This window comes from Carassius auratus, chromosome 17 (genome assembly GCF_003368295.1).
Source record: "Carassius auratus strain Wakin chromosome 17, ASM336829v1, whole genome shotgun sequence".
Lineage (NCBI taxonomy): Eukaryota > Metazoa > Chordata > Actinopteri > Cypriniformes > Cyprinidae > Carassius > Carassius auratus.
Window position 1 is genome coordinate 14562851 of NC_039259.1, and position 9730 is coordinate 14572580.

Genomic DNA, 9730 nt, shown 5'->3' on the forward strand with positions numbered 1-9730 from the left:
CTCGTCACTTAGATAACATATTTCTAAGAAATGTCTTCTTTGATTTATGATTGCTGATACACTTTATTTATTAACATTTAGGCTAATCATCTTATAGTATACTCTCCGCTCGTCCTCACATGTATAAAATGTAGTAAAACATGGTTTTACTACAGTAATGTAGTAACAATTTTTTTTTTTTTTTTACAGAAGATCACTGTGAAATCTTTATATTTTATTATGCAGAATGTAATTCATGATTTATTCCAAGGCTTCGTTTATTTGATCCAAAATACAGCAAAAACAGTAATATTGTGTAATATTTTTTCTAAATTTAAATAACTGTTTTCTATTTGAATATATTTTAAAATGTAATTTATTTTTGTGATCAAAGCTGAATTTTCAGCATCATTACTCCAGTTCAGTACTCTTCAGTGTCACGTGATCCATCAGAAATGCTTTTCACTGCAACTGTACTGTTTACACCATTTTTATTTATTTATTCATTGCTGGTTTATTTTAGGGAAAGTGTAGTGAATAAGAGACCTTCAAGAGACCAACATCCCTGGTCCACCACAGTATAACATTTTTGCCAGGTAGGCGGATACATTTTGGATATGTTATAGTAACTCTATGGCTATAGTTTTTTATAATCTGGAATTGAGTTGGACATAATTACATAAATTATTTTTCAAAAAAGTTTGTCAAAAATACTTGACTCATTGCTCACCTTCCCCTCTTCTCAATGTCATCCATAATCATGTTAACCAAATAATACAAATTAGCTTATAAAACCAAACAGAATAGCTAAAAAAGAGAATATATATCATTTTTTTCTTTGCAAAGTTCATAAAAAAGTGCATAAAGTTCAATAAAAAAAGATTTTGGTTTCTGTTTGGTTTTATAAGCTAATTTTTATTATTTGGTTAACATGTTTATGTATGAGCCAAGTATTTTTTTTCTCTATTAATGCAATTTAAAAGAAGAGGGAGTACACAAGAGCAATTCACAAACACAGGACCTTACAAATATTTATGTTTATCTATATTACCGAATTATCTAATATTATTATTATTGTTGTTATTAATCGTGAATAAATCTAAAGATTTTGAGACTATTATTTTGTAGTATTGAATTTGTCATGAAGATTTGACCATTTCTTCCTTTTATGCAGGCTTACTGAATAATCTTGATATAAAAAAAGGGAGGGGGGTGCCCCTTTTCAGTTTCAGCACATGCCCCTCAAAAGGTCTGTGCACGGCCCTGTGACCAAGTGTATTGTGATTGGCCGAACACCGCAAGCACTCGAGTCACGAGTGCTTGCGGTGTTCGGCCAATCACAATACACTTGGTTTTGTGTATTATATAGGCAATATAGTCAAGTCAAGTTTTAGTTCTTTTAACATGGAGTGTTTATAGGAAAGTGTCTGGTGCATATAGAGGGAAAAAAGTCTGTTTCTCCAAGCAGTTTGTCCAGCCAATTCACCTGTGTAGTACACTCAGAATTGCACAATGTTTTCCTTTGAAAAAGAAAGAAGAAAGTGTTATATGTATAATATATAAATAATTACATAATTGTATATATGTATGTATATGTGTGTATGTGTGTGGTTTCTGAAGCAAGCTGCACCTCCTACAGTAAGCCCTAATCATATATTTGAATGCTGAGCAGCGAGTTCATTGGCTACTGATACAGGAGAGAACCAATCAGCTGTGCCATGTGATAATGATGTCATTAGGTCAGACTGAGCTAGACCTATCAGACTGCGCCATCCAGAGTTTCAAGCCAGAACACTGTCTGTATGTGTGTGTGTGTGTGTGTGTGTGTGTGTGTGTGTGTGTGTAATAATAAAAAAAAAAAAGATTTTATAAAAATATGAATAATGTCATGTTCATTTTTAAAAGTAAATGTAAGAATTTTTTTTCCTGTGATTAATCTTCTTTTTCCGAAGATCAGCTGTGTACTCCATTATGTATTAAATTTACAGGATCCACTTCTTTTTTGCACAGATTAGAAGTTGTTTGAGTCACATTGATAGGTTGCACTACATCTTTGTTTCAAGTGACCATTTCAATGTTCTGCGTGTGAACATACACAGCTGGTCTGACCATAAGGAACTATGGCTTTATAAACAAAAAGCCCAACCTTGAGATTGGTAAATCATTACATTCAAACTGTTACAGACAATCCCCCATACAATGGACATTAATTAATTGTGTTATATTCAGAGGCCTGTATGCGGTGTATGTAAGCCCACAGAACCTCCCTTCCGGAGCCCTACTTATTGAAATCAAATCCACTGAATAGGCATGGCTACTTAAAGACCTGACTCTCCTTGGAGATGGTTGCCAGAGCAATACTGAAGTGTTTTCAACCTCTTTCAGATATCCTATAATAGTACTGGAGGATTAGATTTCGAATGGCTCATATAAAACGGATCCTGTGAGACTTATCCAAATCTGTTTTTCCATTCTTGTTTATTACCAACAGGTGGTGTTATCCACACAAACGGTTAAACTTGCCTTAAACCAAAACATGACTACTTTTAATAGACAATCTTAGCCATAGCTCTAAGAAGCTTATGAGTTACCTTCACATAAAATACAAAAAAATAAAAATCTGTTGTAAGAATCCCAGATTTTTATCAAGTAAGCAAATTACTGTAGGATCCTTTGTCGATGGGGTAAAAAAATTTTTTAGCATTTATTATTGTTGATATTGTGTTCTACATTATTATTTTGGTAGGTCAGAAGAGGCATGCCTGTGCATTTATTACTTTGACTTGCATAAAATATTAAATTAAGCCTATATTCAAATTGTAACTGCTGACATATTGTGACAATACAATAATAATATGGAATGGACTTTGGACTTATATTTACAATTGAAATTTTCCACAAATGCATATTTTTTTTATTATTTGCTTTTTTTCTTCTTTTCTTTCTTTCTTTTTTTTTTTTTTATTTTATTTATTTTTTTTTTTTTTACACATTTTTCATTTTATATTATGTGGATATATCAAGTATATATTTTGGACCAGCTTACTGTTGACTATAAAACAGTTTGCTGTAACACATTGTTATTTTTTATAATGTTCTGCACTGTGTTATATTGGATCATATTATTTTATATCATGCTGAAGTGTGTTAAAATATGACACTGTTTATCATTGCTGCACATAACAATAGCCTTAGTTTACAGTCATTGATTAGACTCAACTTTAAGAAGCAGCTCGGCATATTTAATGTGATCGTGTGATTCTCTTGACAACAGCCATATCAAAGAAAGTCTCCAGATTTGGTGCTAATCAACATTCTCTCCTTGTGCCGAGACTCCTTTTGCGGTATAATGGCACAAATAACTCATATTAATATTGCAGAGTGACTGATATAAGCTAGGAAGCCCGTTGGTGAAGCAGCTCTGGATTTTAGCCCTTTTGCATTTGTCTGGCTCTATTAAAGCAGAAACGCTCCTGTTGATTGATAATGCGCTTTGTGTGTAATCAGTGCCCTCATTAAGAGGTGTCACTTATTATTCATCTTCTTCTCCTTCATCACAACAGATATAAACTGAGCCATTCCCATCGAGCACAAGAGGTGGGCAAAGATTCCTACATCTCATGTACTCTGACATCATTACTCATATACATTTTAAGTGCAGCAGGACGAAGATGCATGCTGGGAATTTTTGAGCTTCCAGTGACTATTGCTGATTAGGAAGAAGAGCATGAATTGTGTTCAGAAATCATAAATTTTAATGTTTCTGAACAAATTTTACCCAGAGAATCATTATTCGTTTTCTTAACATTTAACAGCTTGCTCAATTTTCTCAATTCTCTGGGAGACGATAGTTTGGTCGCAAACCAAACCACCACAGCTCTGAAGACTGGAGTAATGACTGCTGAGAATACAGCTGTGCCATCACAGGAATAAATTACATTATAAATATATTAAAATAGAAAATTGTTACTGTATTTTTTAGCAGTCTTGGTGAACATACGATACTTAAAAAAAATGTAAAAAAAACTTTTTAACAGTGGTGTATCATAAAACATAATAAAAGATACATATACAATATAAAATATTGTACATGCACAGTAGATATTGTACCACATACACTGCCATTCAAAAGTGTAGGATCAGTTAGATTTTGAATGTTTAAATAGAGTCTCCTACATTATAGCTGTATTTATTCGATCAACAATACAGAAATAAAAACTGTAATACTGATAAATTATTGCAACTTCTAGTATCGGTTTCATATTTTAATATACTTTAAAATGTATTTCTTTGATGCAGTGCTGAATTTTCAGCATCACATAATCCTTCAGAAATCATAAAAATATGCTGATTTAAAATCGTACACTAATTTTCTGCCTTCCTAAAACACGTTTTGCAAAACACAACACACCATTCTCTATGTGATACGTAAGAAATGTTTGCTTTTGAGATGTGTTTGTGATATTTTGAATGCAGTGCTTCATTTTGCAAGAGATGTGAGGCATTTTGTATTTTGTGTGTGCGATTCTTGGATTTCTGTGTAAAGTTTTGAAAAAAATAGGCAAGGTTTTGAAAATGTGTGCAAGCAGCTAAAAAGAACTGTAACACATCCTTGCTGTATAAAAATGTTTCTTTAAAAAAAGAAAAAGACAGAAAAAATGTACTGACCCCAAACTTTTAAATAGTAGTGTATAGTAGTAGTGTAACATAATTTTTTTATTTTTGAACAAACACTGTTCTTTTTAACTTAAACTTATTTATCAAAGACTCCTGAAAAAAGTATCATAAGTCCCAAAAAATCTTAAGCATCAAAACTGTTCGCAACATTGATTATAAATCATGATTATAAAAAATGTACAAAAAAATTGCTGATCTTACACTTTTGAACGGCAGATAAAGAGACAGTTGGTCATTTTGAATCCAAATGTGATTAATTGCTAAAAGTAAAAGAATGAGTAATAAGAGACTAATGATAAATACTGTCTATGTCTATTAAGTGTCTGTGTGTATACTGTGTGTGTGATTGTGATTTTGAGTGTGTATAGGTTTACACTCATTGATATCGCTAATTTTTAATCCACCATTTTTGCATTTGACAAGTCAATCAGACTGACAGAAGAAAAAAGACCCAGTGATGCTTTTTGCGTCTCTGATTGATCTCCACCAAATGAGATAATAGTGAAGAATCACAGTCTCTCAATTTAAGCTAAACATCACTTCATCACTCCTCTTGCTTTTTCTGTCTTTCCTCAGTGTCATCGCTTTACAGGGGGCATTTATTGAGACAAATTGTGGCTATTATTCACTTGTGCACCAATAGCAGGGCACCCAGCTTCTGTAATTAGAGGCTCTTCTGTAGAAATGGGTGGCACCCCACCTTCTCGAGACCCTTCACAGCAGGCCAAACAAGAGGCTGCTTCAGGGCTATCTCCAAACAGCAGGGGGCCAAGAGAGCACGGTGTGCATATGCGTGTGTGTGTGTGTGCGTGTTTGCCAACCAGTGAGCCTCTAAATCAGTGAACTGGACCTGTTTCCACTTTGCAGAGGGAGATGAAGCCTATTGATCCCAGAGATGCTTCCCAGCCTGATAGCCAGAGCACCAAAAACTCAAACACACAAACACATGTAGGCAAAGCACACAAAAGCTTGAGATCACGCTCCAAAAATTCTCCTGTAGGGCAATAGTATTCCTAACTATCACTGTCTTAAATAACTAGTCCTTTAAATGTCCTTCTACAGACATGAATCATAAAAAACAGACCTCAAGAGGGAGACGGCAGTCATTTAGAAAGAAATGGCTTTCATTTTTATATTATTATGGCCATCAAAGACTCCCATATGAGACTGCAGAGGTCTAACATTACACCCACACACAGAAAAATGCCATCATATTGGTAGCCTCTGGTTGAGAATGACCTTGTTACATATAGTCTAATAAACGTCTTGCACATATACATCCTTAAGAAGAATTAGTTTTTTCTTTAAAAAATTTGAACGGTGTCTGCCTTAAAAATCAGCTGTGTAAATAATACATATGTGCAGCCTGGATAAGGCTGATCTCTCTTTGCAAAGTTGTCAACAGCACAATCTAGTCAACAAATCATTGAATGATAATTCAAAATAAAGTAAATGAAGAAAATACCTTTGTTCCACAAAGTATATATATATATATATGCTTTTTATTTTGCTTTTTTTGCTTTTTTGCAGAAAGATGCTGTGACTGACTCCAAAACCTACCCATAAACAGTACTGAGATTAGAGAACATATTTTAACATCAAATTAAATTAAACTCAGTATTATATCAAATAAAATCAATTTCTGTAATGCAAGGCAAAAGGTGTTTCCATCATGAGAAACTAACGCTGCTGATGCAGCTGACTGACATCTCAACCTTATGTTGCATTATATAGAATAACACAATTTACAACACAGCAAAGAACAACCCAACTTTGGTTATTTGGTAACCCAGAGCTGGGTAAATATTGGACAGAACAAATTATTTTGAGCCAGCTGGTTGCATGTTTTGTAACATCAATTAATAGAAGGTAACATCAATAATGAAAAGTTGAACATTTATTAATGAGCGAGATCATATGAACAGAACATGACAAATTACGTTTATTTGAGTGAATACATGATAGTTTACAATATTACATACATTTAAACTTGTTTAACAAGCATTTTAGACATAAAAATGAAAAAGTGTATTCAACCATTCTCTGTAACCGCGTGTTATTTCTGGTGCTGGTGTGTCGCCGAATCTGAGCCGGTGACGGGTTCTTGTTGGTGGGGGAACTGTGAACTTCAGACTGTTATGGACAGTGTTGATTAATAATTACATAACCAAAGCTCGCCTTCCCTCCCACTCGATGAGACACATAATCATACATAATTACAGACGTGGCTGTTCTTCCATCTGCCCTCACCATTGGAACGAAAGCTGCAGGCTTCTCTCTACAGCGTGACACATAAAACACATGTTTGCAATAGTAATGATTATTTTTGAGCCAAATCACGCCTTGAACTATTGCCATTATTGAATAATAAAGTAAATGTTTGGATATTTAAAAGATATACAAAACATATGGAGACTCATATTCCTACCATTCACATTCGATTACAAAAAAACAGATGAAGTACTTTGGTATGGCTTATTTTTTAACCTCTAACACAGACCTTTTGTTCTGATGCCCAAACAGCTCAATATTTCAAGTAAATTATAATGCTATGACATCAAAGCACAGACGGGAGAAAATACAGTGGAAAAGCATCCCTATTTACAGTCCATCCCTCTCATTACAATCAAACTCTTAGAGTAGGTTTCCTCCCCGCTGAACAATTACCAGCGTGCCCTGTTCCTCCCTCTCTTGTGTGGGCTGTGAGACAGCACAGGAACACTTCGGTTCTGACCTTGACAAGCCACTCCACTCACGCAAAAATGAAGCACTCTTATCTCCATGGCGATGAGAGCCCTCTCCCACCCCTGCGTGAGCAACGACTCCCGCAGATGCCATCAACTTGATTCATAACTGCAAAATTGTCAAAAGATTTGTAATGTATAGCATAGCAGTGTATACACAAAGGCCATTTTTCAAGCTTAGTCATGGTCAGTTGTTGCACTGCATAAGGTTAAAGATGAAGATGTCCCTTGTTGCGAGAGTGGATCTTAATGGACGAAAATGGTTTACCGGTAATATGGTTCAGAGGTAGTTTATCCATTTAGATTAGCTGTCAGGTTAAACTCTTTTTGATTTAATAAGCAGCTACTAATCTACTTAAGGGGCAGCAAAGTATAGGTACTGTATATCAGACCTACATAAGGTTGGCATTAAAAAAACCGTTAAAGGAATAGTTCTGAAAATTGGCTGAAAGTTTACTGGCACTCAGGCCATCCAAGATGTTGATGAGTTTGTTTCTTCATCTGAACAGATTCGGAGGAATTCAGTATTACGTCACTTGTTCACCAGTGGATCCTCTGCAAGTATCTTGGCCTGAAGTGACAGTTTAAAGTTAAATTGGTTTTGTTTCTTACAAACACACAGTTTTTCACTTCACAAGACATTAACTTATGGACTGGAGTCTATTTGTGGGTTACCACAATGTTTTTTTTTTTTTTTTTTAATCAGCTGTTTGGACTCACTTTGACAGGACCCATTGGTGAGCAAGAGGATCCATTGGTGAGCAAGGGATTTAATGCTATTTTCTTTTCTTTTTTTTTCAAATCTGTTCTGATAATTAAACAAACTCACCTACATCTTGGATGGCTTGAGAGTGAATAATTTTTAGTAAAGTTACATTTTTGTGTAAAATTATTATTTTTTAATTAATTTAATTTCAGAGAAATTATTTTGTTCATCCAAAGGCACTCAATTTTAAGTGGGGGCTTTTCGATACACAAACATTGTGAAAGCAATACATTCACCGTGTCAACTTTCTTTCAATAGTTTTTTTTTTTTTTCGTAATTCAGTGTTTTGTTTAAGTGAAGTCTGTCTGATGTCTTTTTAGTGCACACTGAGAGAACTGAATCATTTGCATGATGCTCTGAAGCCAGATAAACTGAAGATAAGCTTTTGTTTTAATTTGAAATGCTGTTATTGGTTATTTTTTTACTTTATTTTGATTGTTAAAGGTCTTCTGATTAAAGGAATCATTGTTTTTCTTTCCCAGTGTTTCAGATATGTCTTACTATTTTCTGACTAAGACACAAAGGATTAATATCTGAACATATTAATGATGTTAAATCTCTGACCCTAGTGAAGACTGCATTAATTTCATAACCAATTGACAGCAATTTTATTTCCTTATTAAAAGTACCCTGCAGTATTTTGTGGCACTATCTTTTTACCACATTGTCATTATGTGCTGACCAGCTGGCCCCAATCTTCACATAAATCTTCAGCAGATCACTGCATCATCTCCATCACAGAAATCCAACATTACAGGACTAAATGACTACAGGCCTGTAGCTTTAACGTCTGTGGTCATGAAGTCATTTGATAAACTGGTGCTGGCCCCCCTGAAGGACATCACTGGACCCTTGCTGGATCCTCTTCAGTTTGCCTACAGAACAAACAGGTCTGTGGATGATGCAGTAAACATCTGCATTATGTTCTGCAACATCTAGACAAACCAGGGACTTATGTGAGGATCCTGTTTGTGGACTTCAGCTCAGCCTTTAACACTATCATTCCAAACCTTCTCCTGCCCAAACTAACTGCAGCTCTCCGTCTGTCAGTGGATCAACAGCTTCCTGGCAGACAGACAGCAGCTAGTAAGGCTGGGAAATTTCACATCCTCGTATGATCAGCACTGGAGCTCCTCAGGGCTGTGTTCTCTCCCCACTGCTCTTCTCCCTCGACACCAAGGACTGCACATATAAAGACCCCTCTGTCAAGCTCCTGAAGTTTGCAGATGACACATTTCAGTTAGTCAGTGTGAAATCATCTACACATTTGTAACCTGTTTCATTTGCATTGTATATTATAAATGTATGGTAAATATTGCCTGTGTTTCATTTCTAAAGCTTATATAGACATCATAGTTGAACTACATTCATTATATAAGAACTCTTCTTATAGTAGTCACTTATTAATCACTTGTTTTCAAGTGACCAGTTTTTAAAAGCTGGCTCTAAAGAAATTGTATCATTTAAATAATGTTTTTTCTTATGCCATGACAAAACTCAGTGATCAGTTGATTTTGTATTCAGAATATATAATATTTGACACCCTGATAGATTTAGATATGTT